Raw genomic sequence first — 12,773 nt, 5'->3', positions numbered from 1 at the left:
AAGAAAAATTATTTTGAATTGCGATATGTAAAAAAGATATCACTTTCCCTCTTGCTACCAAACAACATGAATGATCAGAAATAGTGATTTAAAAAAAAAAAAAGGAACACTGTTCAGATTATAAATAGGTCTTTGTTTTTACAGTTCCACATGAACTAGATGCAGGTCTTTAAAATCATGGGCTATTTTTTTCATCTCCAGGACCTCTTCTGTTTGTCACTTAATTGATGAATGAACAGATATATCACTAGCAAGAGCTGCAATCATGATGCATTACAGTAATTCGTAATTAAATAATTTATTTATAATGGACTCATTTGTAATTAAAAAACACAGTAAGTCAATTTGTGTATTACAACCTATTTACATGAATCAGAACCGAATAAAGTAGGTTATGAATACTTGCCTCCCAATCTTTCTTCCTTCCTTCCCAGAGGAAAACCATTAACAGTTTACTGAATATGTGTGACCCTATATTTTCTATGCTTATTTAAATACATATGCACATATTGAAACAAAACAGGTACAAATATTTAAACACAATGATATATATGTGCTCTTAAACAAAACTTGAGTCCTACATAATGTTTTTTAATAACCTAATTGGGAGAAAATTTACATACCACAACACAACATGTGGTCTCCTGTGTCTCACTTCTTTCACTCAGGATAACGTTGTGGAAGTTTATCCACATTGTTACATGTATTTGATCTCTTTTTGTTGACAGATTTCTACTGTGTGGATTTAACATATTTTGTTTAACCATTCATCAGTGGATGGACATTTGGGTTGATACCACTTTTCGGCTCTGATGAATAATGTTAACATGAACATTCATGTGCATGTCTTCGGTAGACATATGGTTTAGTTTTTCTTGGGTAGACACCTAGAAGCAGAATTGTTGGGCCCTGTTGTAATTCTACATTTAACATTTTGATAAACTGCCTAAGTATTTTCTAGAGTGACCGTAACCTTTTACATTCCCACCAGCAATATATGTGTGTTCTAACAATTCCTTATTCTCATCAATTCTTGCTATTGCTTTTTGACTATAGCCTAGTAGTTATAAAGCAATATCATTATGGTTTTTAATATACATTTCCCTGATGACTTGTGACATGCTTCATCACTGTGTGTGTGTGTCGATCATTCTTATATCATCTTTGAAGAAATTTCTATTCAAATCCTTTGACAATTTTTAATTGGATTATTTGTTTTCTTGTTACAAGAATTCTTTATGCGTTCTGGATACAAGTCTTTATTTAGATATATGATTTGCAGATATTTTCTCACCATCTGTAGGTTGTCTTTTCACTTTGTAGATGGTGCTGTTTGAAGCAGAAGTTTTTAATTCTGATGAAGTCCAACTTATTTTTTTTCTTTTCTGGCTTGTGCTTTTGGTTTCATATCTAAGACATCATCCACTAACACAAGATCATCAAGATTTGCTCTTATATTTTCTTCTAAGAGTTGTATGTTTTAGCTCTTGCACTTTGCTCATTGATTCATCTTGAGTTTACATTTTGCATATGGTGTGAGAATAGGATCCAAATTCATTCTTCTGAATGTGGATATCTAATTGCCCAACACCATTTATAGAAAAAAGGTATTGTCCCCCATTGAACCGTGTTGGAACCTTGTTGAAAATCAATTGACTATTAATGCAAGGGTTCACTCCTGGGCTCTCAATCATATCCTATTGATCTAGATGTCTATATTATAGTACTGCGCTGTCTTGATTCTTGCAGCTCTGTATAAGTTACAAAATCAGAAAGTGTGAGTTCTTCAACTTTATTTCCTCTGTCAAGACTTTTTGGCTTTTCTGGGTTCCTTATATTTCTACATGAACTTTATGATCATACCAATTTCTGCAAAAGAAAAAAGGTATTAACTGGGATTTTGATAGTGATGTATTGACTCTGTAGAACAATTTGAGAAATACTGCTGTTTTAACAATATTGAGTCTTCCAATCTGTGAACATGGATGCTTTTCCACTTATTTAGGTATTCTTTCACTTTTTTCAGCTATATATTGTAGTTTTTCGGGTACTGGCCTTGAAATTTTTTTTGGGGGGTGAATATATTCCCAAGTATTTTTATTCTTTTTGATTATGTTGTAGTGGGATTGCTTTCTTAATTTCATTTTCAGATTATTGATAATGTATAGAAATGCGGTTGATTTTTGTATACTGATCTTGTACATATCCTGCAATCTTGCTAAACTCATTTATTAGGTCTAGTAGTTTTTTAAGAGGATACATATAATTTTTAAAATCCCTTTTTCACAGCCTACCAATATGGATAGCTTTTCAAGTCAGTTACATATACCTCTGTAATTCCCATTTTAAGAGTACATGGTATTCCACATTATGATATAACAAAATATGCTTATCCATCCTCTCTCCATTGCATTTATATTAATTTCTCTTATTTTGCTATCACAAAAACACTAAAATAAAAATCCTTGATCATGTGTAACTACTCTCACATGTTCATATTTTATGTTAGAATCCTAAACACAGAATGACCAGTCATAATACATATTTATCTAAAATTCTAGCAAGTAATGAAAAATTGTCCCTCATAGAAGTTCCAAATGTTTCCATCATTAAAAGAAAAAGATAGATTAATTAAGGATATCGAAACAACTAACAGTTCCTGGTCATAGTCTTATGACTTGGGTAGAAAGAATTCCTCACCAATAAAGCAGCAATCTTCCTGTGATAGTCAATTTTAACCAGAAAAAAACAGAGGAACTAAGAGGATTTACTGTAGTTCAATCAATCATAGATGCTGTGAAGCTTTCTGACGTTTTTGCTTCCTGATTCCCAGAAGAACATGGTTCACTAGGTCTCAGAATAGGAAGCACATGTTCAGAATGCAGAAACACACAGGCTGGGTAGAGCTATTTATTCAACAAGCACTTCCCCAAATAAGAGATTCCTCTTGTTTGTATACACCTATGCATTGATACACAGATATACACAGATATACACATTTTGGCATGAAATCGTTAATCAGGAACCCCCTTGCCAATGCCTTAGGAGTATATTATAATCATATTCCAAAGGAAGGGTGATGGTGGTGCTCCCTACCAGGAAATCCTTCTTAGGATATATCCCAACTTCTAAAGAGAGTTTTAAAATATTCCTCTGTTGCCTCTGAATGTTAAGGGCCGTTGACTGTAAATCAATGAAAGGTTAAAGACCAAAGCCCTCCCATCCCTTGGAGCATCACAACTTCATTCTCTCTATATTATACAACTATCAATCAGTATTGAGCAGAGAAAACAGAATGGAAGAAAAACCTTCAATAGAAATGTCTTAGCCAAACAGTTCTTTAAGTAAGTATATTGGCAAAGACTAAATAAACTCTTTCTGCCTCATGAACATGTGCTCAGAAGCAAGATGTTGATTGAAATGTGAAGTCTTTGTAAGATGACCAGCAGAACCTGGGAAAAGAAAACTACAGGCTATCTTAGGTCATAAGTTATAAACTTACCCACAAGATTCATGTTTATTAAGGGTTTTTTTTTAAATTATTATGTTCAATTAGCCAACATATAGTACATCATGAGTTTTTGATGTAGGTGTTCAACAATTCATTAATTGAGTATAAACACCCAGTGCTCATCACAATGGGTTTGGGGGGGGTTGTTTTTTGTGTTTTGTTGTTGTTGTTGTTTTGTTTTGTTTGTTTTTAATAGAGAAAGAGCTCATTGACAGCAGAATCCAGGGTATAGGATTTCTGGTTGATGGGTATGTGTTTGGAGCTAAGTTAACACCAGAATAAAATCTGAATTGTTATTTGTCAAGATTCCTTTGCTCTTCAATCAAAATGTTTTAGCTCAGATTTTGTCTCATCCCAAAGCACATATCTACCAAGAAATTCCTATGTGAAAACTCTGGGTAAGGTAATGACAATTGTTAATTCCTTAAAGGGTAGAAAGAGGCATCCATATATGTAATCATAACACGAAATCCTATAAAAGTCTATTGACCATGGTTTGCAGAGACTCTTCATGCTTTATAAGTTTAATAGTACCAATATTCTACAAACAACATAGGTGTCATCAACCCTATAGAGCTATTTGCCAAAGTAAGTTTAAATATTTAGATTGCCTTTTTGCTAATTTTTAAAATAATAAAGGAAGTTTTGACCCTTCAAAGGCAGGAGCTGTGTTTGTCTTGTTCACTGTATCCCCAGAATTCATCACAATGCTTAATATACAGCAGACACTCAATAAGGATTTGTTGAAATAATAAAGGCATTTAGATTAATGCACAAAAATATTAAAAAAGAAAAAACACAATTTGGCCAATTTTATAAACTCCACAGAAATATGTATTTTTGTTCAGTTCTGTGACTGTCTTCTTACAAAACTGCTTTAGTAGGAATTATTGTGTTTAAAGTATGTTCACATTTTACATTGTAATGCACAATGACTGCAATCCCCCACAACGTTTACATCATTTTCTACTTCATCACTATGAAATGAGTTCCCATTTCCAAAATATGCCTCAGCATTTTGTCAATTCCTCCTCCTTGGTCATTCTGGTATGTGACAAATAATCTTGCAGTGCTGTTTTCATTGGTATTTTTTTAAGATTTTATTTATTTATTTGACATAGAGAGAGAGAGCACAAGAAGGGGAAGCGGGCGGCAGAGGGTGAGGGAGAAGAAGGTTCCCTGCTGAGTAAGGAGCCCCTTGTGGGGCTAGATCCCCAGGACCCAGGGATCATGACCTGAGCCAAAGGCAGATGCTTAACTGACTGAGCTACCGAGGTATCTCTATCGGCATTCTTTTAATTACAAAATAGAAAGAACATTTCTTGTTCATTTACTTTTAATCTTTCTTTATGAATTGGCTTTCCAACTTTTTATGAATATGAGAGTTCTTTATATAGCACTGTTATATAGCAGTTTTTTCTACCATATGTTGCCTTTTTTCTGTTTTTATGTTTGTTTGTTAATGCCACAAAAATTTTCCTTTTGATTTCTGACTTTGGCGTCACACCAAAGGCCATAAGATTGTGTAATTATTTATCCATACGTTTTCTAGTTGCATTTTTTCATTGAAATTTCAATATATCAAGAAAGTGCTCTCATCTAAGCTGTGAGGTGTAAGTTTAAATGTGTTTTTCCAATGAGCTAGTTATTCTAATATCATGATATGTAGACTTATAGACTTGAAATGTGGCATTTGTAAAACCAAAAAAAAATTATGATTATATCTAGATTTTTTGATTCTGTGTCAATTGTCTTTCTATTTTAGTGATAGTACTGCCTTTTTAGAACTATAGTAGCTTTATAATACCTTCTGTGCTATAATATTTTTGTATTTGTATTTTATCAAGAAATTCCCCTTTTTAGGTAGACTATTCCAGTTTCTGGACCATTCTTTAACGTTTATTTTTTCTGATAAATTTTAAAATCCTTTAATCAGGTTTTTATCCAAAAATCTCACTGGAATTGGTTCTGGGATTCACAGAATATTGTTTAAAACTCTCCAGAAGGTAGGTTTGTTTGTTTGTTTTATGATTTTCACATAATTTCAAACATGATAGATTTTTTCGAGAAAACAGTAATAAATAAATAAAACTGATGGTTACCAGAATAGTGGTGGGTAGGGGAATGGGTTTAAACAAGTGATGGGGATGAAGGAGTGCCCCTGTGATGAGCCCCGGGTGTTGTACGTAATTGTTGAGTGACTATATTGTACATCTGAAACTAATACTACACTGTATGTTAACTAACTTGAATTTAAATAAAAATTTAAATAAATAAATAAGTCTTAATGAGAAAATTAAGAATATCAAAAAATCTCATCATAAAGAAAAGACCTATCGGGCTTTTCAGGGAACCTAGGGTAAACTTGTTGGGCGGGGGGAGGGGGAGCTATACTTTCGCCACTAGAGGGCAGTGCGCTCTAAAAAATGGACCCCATGGCCTTAAGAAGAAGCCCAGTTTCACTTGAAAATCAGGTTGCCTAAGAATAACAATAGACTACAAATTTACTTTAAACTCGATAAAAATTACGAAATTTTATTCTGATACTAGCAATATAACATTTATTTAGAATACTCATAGAAATATAGTCAACACTGAATGATCCATGTTAATATGGCAGTTGCTGCCTGCACAGCCGCATTGGGAAGACCTGCATGAAAACAGATGATACCTTGTATGAACGAGAACTCCCTGAAAATAGAAACTGCGTCTTGTTCACCAGTTGATTCTTCAATACATGCATAGGATCTAGTTTATAGCAACATCAAATATTTCACATTTCAAGAAATATTTCTTGAAAAATAAAATTTCTTGAAAAATATTTCAAGAAATATTTCAAGAAAAAAAAAAGGTCTAGAGTCTCAGCCCTGCCCAAATCTGAATTCACATGAAACTTGGTACTACACTAGGAACTAGTACTGTTCTTAAACAAGAGCTTCTCCTGTCCTAAGCCCTGCACTTCTGCAGGCCCCACTGGTCTCCTCTAGCTGCACTATCAGGCTAGAACTACCCTCTCTCCCTTCCATGGTCAACACAGCATGACCACCTGAAATCTATGATCACCCTTTCACATCATGCTCCGTGAGACAGAGAATTAACTGGAATCCACATTCAGAGACTGTAGTCTCTCTGAGCACATCTTACCTGAGCTGATCATGCTGTGAGTGTGGATACCACTAGACCCAAAGGCTAGCCAAAGGGAAGCAATTTTTTTGGAAGGTAGACAGAGTTTCAATGTGCAGGCTGAGATTTATGGACAAGAGAAATGGAAGGAGGATTTTATCTTTTTATTCCTTATATTTCCAAAGTGTGTCATTTGTAATAACTAGTATGTATTAATTCTACAATTTTTTTTAAATACATAAGAAAAGATACAGAAAGTAGAATCAACATGATATGGTGACAGATTGGATGCAGAAAGTGAAAGGGAATGAGTGGTCTGTCCCTATCTTTCAGGCTTGGTAACTGGTTGTATAATAGTATCAGCAAATGAAGTTAGGAATTCAAGAAGGGGAATAGGTTTAGGGATGTGGTATAAAGATGATAAATTATATGAAGAAAAGTTGTATAGACAACCTATGCTATATTGAGGTACAAATATCTCAAAAGCAGTCAGAAATTCCAGTGGAGATCTCAGGAGGAACATTCAGACTAGACCATGCATTCAGAGGCATCTATGTATAGTTGACAATACAAGCACGGAGCCCATCCAGGAAAAGTATACAGAGTACAAAGAGAATAAGGCCAAAGTCATTACCTTGGGAAACAACAACATTTTAACATAAGAGGAAAGAAGGTGACTGAGAAAGAGTGATCAAAGAAGTGGGAGAAGAATACAGAGTAGAAACCAAGGAAAACTTTGAATAAGCACAGAGCTCTTGATTATGAAACAAAGCTGAAAAGAATGCAATATATTCTTATAAGCACTGTCTGGATTTGATCTTCAAGAAGTCATATGTGACCTCAGAGACAGTCCTGTCAGTCAGTGGTCAGGGTGACAGCAGAGTGCTGCAGGCTGAATAGTGATGGGATCTTGTGGAGTAGAGTTTGTGGTGGTGTTCACATGTTCACCTTCTTTTGAGAAGATAAGGAGAAAAAGAGTGCAAATACTTTTAGGTTTGGTGGGAGAGGCTAATCCCAAGAGAAGCTGTGGGTTAGTAATAAGAAAAATCTGAAAATTTGTTCTCTGGGAGGCTACCCCCATTGGAAACCCAAACGTGACCTCTAGCTCTTGTCTTTTCTTGTTCCTTCTTGACTCCCACCTGACAGTATCCATCTTTGAGTGGTGTCAGTTAGAAGCCAAACACTGAACAAAAGGGGAATTTTCTACCCATTGGTGTAGGTTCTCTTCTATGAAGATTAATGTTAAGTACTGTTTTTATTAATCAACACCAACCACTTTCTTAGAATGTATATCAAGTAAATAAAGTCTCAATTTAGACAACTTTATGTTCTAAGCAGTAAGTACTACACTGATAGGCAAATTTGGTGATGTAGAGTTAAAAGCTAATATAGGAATCTTTTTAGAAGTAAAAAAAAAAAAAAATTGTAGGTTCCCAAAGCTTCTTTGTTTCATTTGGCATGCTCATTTTGGCTTTAATTTCTATTCTTATGATTAGAATTATAAATAATAAAGGTTTAGTATTAATTTATGCCAATTTGGACTTTAATAGATCCATTATTGGCCTAGTTCAAACATCACTTCCCACTCTTCACAGAGTTACTTTCTGTGGGCACCTACTGCAAACTCCCCTGTCTTGCTCCTCTTTCTTCTCTTCTTTTCATACCCATCTCCAGCCATGAACCATTATTGGTTGAGCTCTTTGTATCCTGTCACCCCCACCCAAAGTCCCATGAGTAGGCACTATGGTCTTTACGTGGGACCCAAAGGAAACAAGATGGCAAACTACATATACTTTTATAGTCCAAGGGGAGAATTCTAAAAAATTAAGCCCTACTCTCTTCCTCATTTTTTTGGTGTACTCTCCAAAATAACTCCTTCTTGGCTCCCCTATGAGATTCTCCATCATATTTTTCAAAACACCCAATTTCCTATTCACAATATCTTACCACTCTCCCTACCAATTCTCAACCTAGTAGCACAGGGCCCTAAGTCTGATTCATTCTATCTACGTAATACTCAAGGAAGGACAGGAATATGGCTGGTGAGAAGCATGGCTCTTCTTTTCCAAACATGGCGCTTATGTGAGTTGGAGCCAAAGGCCAGGTGGTACCCCAAGTCCCACAGGGCTCTTATGTCAGGCAGACTGTTGGAAAAAGGACAATCCTCTCCAGCGCAAAGACAAATTCTCGGACTTCTTTTCAGATAGCTTGAATTCATAAAGTAGGTACAAAAGTTTTCCAACTACCTCCTAACTGCTTTATAATTTGCATGGTACTTCTGCCCCTTCTGATAGTGACATTATCAAATTATCATATAGAGCATATCACATTATTAAATAGAGCAGTAACTTCTTTGCCAAATACCCTTGTTCTCAACTTCCATCTAGGGGAAAGGAAGAGGGTGGTTTACTCTTCAGTTACTTCTGCTTATTTCATTTTGGAAGAAGACTAAAATCCATTGTAATACCAACCCCAGGATACCAACCAACCCATTCATTAGCCTTACAGAACTATCTATTTTTATAATCAAAATTGTCTCATCATAGCATCTCCCAGTGAGCAAGAATAAGTTTTTGGAAGTAATTCTTGTGTATTTCTGTAGCACTGTGATTCAAGGTTTCCTAAAAGAATTAGCAACATCCATTCGGGTATTCATTCAGCAAAGCTATTCTAGTGTCTTGTGGCAGGTGCAGGCATTGGGACTGACAATGGGAATGGAAATGGGAACAAGATGAGTTCCTTCCCTTAAGGAGCTTACAGACCATAAGTTGTCAGCCCCAGTAGAATGTGACTAGTGCTATGATCCAAGAGGCACAAGCTGCTATGAGGGAAGTGGGAACCCACTCCAGTCTGAGGAAATCACAGATGGCTTCCTGGAGGAAGTATCACAAAAAGCCGAGCCTTTAAAGATGAGTAGGGTTATTGTGGCCCAGAAAAGACAAAAATGTGTTGGGGTAGAGGGATGAACCAAGGATAATAAGAGCCTAAGATAGCCTGGCACAGTGAGAGAAACTGAAAACAGTTTACCATTACTGTGCTAAAATACAAGCTTTATTTATTTTTTTAAAGATTTTATTTATCTATTTGACAGACAGAGATCACAAGTAGGCAGATAGACAGGCGGGGAAGGGGGGGTAGCAGGCTCCCTGCTGAGCAGAGAGCCTGACGCGGGACTTGATCCCAGGACCCTGGGATCCTGACCTGAGCTGAAAACAGAGGCTTAACCCACTGAGCCAACCAGGCACCCTAGAATACAAGGTTTAAAGTAAGGAATTTTACTTGAATAAGTCAAAATGTGTAGCAAAGGTTTTAGTTTGTTCACATCCTCACATTAACATATTTGTTAAAATTAATGAACAAATACCGGATACATTATTATCCAAAGTCTATATACTTTATTCAGATTTCCTCAGTTTTTACCTTAATGTCCTTTTTCTGTCCCAGGATCCCATCCAGGATACCATTTTACAGTTCTCTGTTATATCCCCTTGAGCTCCTTTTGGCTCTGACAGTTTCTTGGACTTCGTTCATTTTTGAAGACCTGTGAGCAGCACAGTTGTGATGGGTCACAGTTGTTGAATAGTACTTCTTAGTTATTTTTAGAATGTCACTCAATTTGGTTTTGTTTGATATTATTCTCATGATTAGACTGAGGTTATGTGTCTGGGGAGGATGTATAAAATTTGTAATAGAAAATCTAGTGGATATAAGGTCAAGGCTGACCTCAAATAAAATTGAAAAGTTTTGATCCATTTCCCCACTACACGTACACACGTTTCCGCCCCACATCCCCAGATTCAGCAATCAGTGGGATCTCTCCTCCACTTCTTCCAGCCTCCTAGGTTCTTCCTGAAAGGAAGCTCCCTCTTCCTCCCTCTCCCTGTCTGCTCACACTGCCGTGATAGCCAGCATCTCCTTCGCTCCCCAAAGACACTGCACATGTTATTCTCTGCCCAGAAATTTCTCCACACTCTCCACAGCCCTCGATGCCCATCTCACCTCATTCCACACTGCATCCGCCTAATACCTCCCATCTGTACATCTCAGGCAGCTTCCTCAGCAAGGTCGTCTGCCAACCTTGGCCATACCTGGCCTCTCAGAAGATTAAATTCTTTCACTCTAAGAGCAGCCTGAGCTGTTCCCTCCCAGCATGTGTCTCTGATTGTAGCCAGCGGTTCATGTGCTTCTGTGATAAACACCCACTTCCCCCTATCTGGAAGCTACCTGAGGGCAGAAAATAATTCTATGTCTTCTCACCCAATATTGTCAGTGCCTGGCACGAGCCCTGAAGGCTGGTAGATAAAGAAAAAGTCTCCAGATCAACATCCTCTCCATATCTTAAGCTATTTCAAGCACTGTTACTTACCTAACCAGGTTCATGGAAACCAAAATATATTAAAGATGCCTATTGTGATAATAACATTTTCTGATTATCAGAAGCCATTATATACAACTCTCAGCTCCGCCTCTAACCAATAAATTCCCAATTGATGTTCCACCAGAAATCGTAAACTTGAACTCACGCACACATACAGATGTGTGGGGATGGAGGGGGGCTATCTCCGAGGGAAATGATAGCAGCAGGAACCAGCATTAAAGCCTCTTTTAAAATCAAGAAGGATATAAGTAAACAATTAAATAGTAGGGACTAGAATTCACTTTTAATATTAAAATGTTAACAACCAATAGGACATAAACAAGATTGCCCAGGAAAGAAGTGAATAGCATCTAAATGCTATCTATCTATCTATCTATCTATCTATCTATCTATATGCTACAACCATATATTCTATTATGGCTGCTCTCTAGAATATGTGCCAATGCAAGGACTGCATCATTCTTTTCATGTTTTTCTGTTTTGGGAACAAAATGCCTGAGCTGACCAACAACTCACACCCTCAAAATCATGCATTTTTTCCTTACACGTGCACACCTTCCTAACTGCTGATTGACAAAGGACATTTTCTGGAGCTGAATCACTTAGCGATTGTTTGTTTGCTCACAACTGATACAAACGTGGAAAATGTGACTGACCCACAGAAGGGAAGATTATTCATTAGCCATAAAGTAGCAACTTAGATCATTTCATACATGTCATGAAAAATCTAGCAGGCAAGCCTCTTATATACTTTTTTTTTTTAAGTCCTATTTTCTCTCCCTTTTCTCCTCCCAACTGCAGCAGAATGGTTCTCAAATAGGTCAACTGACATACTTTTATCCTTCATTTCTCAGTCGACAAACTTTTGTTGAAAGCTTGTTAGGTCCTTTTCACTGTACTAGCAACAAAGAGACAGATGAATACAGACACAATTCCTGCTCTCAGGGAGCTTACACTTTAGAGGCAGAAGACAGACTAAGAGAAAATACACAAATATACACCATTACAATTTCAAATTGGAAGAGCCTCTTTAAGCTGGAAGTGATCTTCAATAATATGAAAAATCCAGCCCTGAAATAGCCCAAGGTAAACATATTCAAAGGGAGAGAAGAGAAAGGACATGAGGCCCTAAGTTGGCACCAAGCAAAACTTGTTCAGGAAATGAACCAAAAGCTAGTGTAGCTGGAGCATCCTGAGTGGAGGGAAGAATTGTAGAAGATAAAGTTAAGACGAAGTCAGGGCCCAGACCTCACAGAGATTTCCAGGCAGCAAAAGGAAATCAGATTTTTATTCTAAGCAAAGTGAAAGGCTATTGGAAATATTTAAGCAAAAAAGTAGAACCAACAACAATAGCTAAACTATGGAAAGAGACCAGATGTCCACTTACAGATGAATGGATAAAGAAGATGTGGTATATATATGCAACAGAATATTACACAGCTATCAAAAATTGAAATCTTGCCATTTGCAAGGATGTAGATAGAACTAGAGGGTATTATGCTAAGCGAAATAAGTCAATCAGAGAAAGACTATTATCATATGATCTCACTGATATGTGGCATTTAAGAAACAAAATGGAGGATAGAGGGAAAGAAAGAAAAAAATAAACCAGAGAGGGAGACAAACCATAACAGACTCTTAATCATAGGAAACAAACTGAGAGTTGCTAGAGGGGAGGGGAGTCGGGAGTTGGGGGTAACAGGGTGATGGACATTGGGGAGGGTATGTGTTGTCATGAGCACTGGGTATTATATAAGACTG

Source organism: Lontra canadensis, unplaced genomic scaffold, assembly GCF_010015895.1.
Source record: "Lontra canadensis isolate GAN:19392208 unplaced genomic scaffold, GSC_riverotter_1.0 scaffold27, whole genome shotgun sequence".
NCBI classification, from domain to species: Eukaryota; Metazoa; Chordata; class Mammalia; order Carnivora; family Mustelidae; genus Lontra; species Lontra canadensis.
This window is presented reverse-complemented; position numbering follows the sequence as displayed.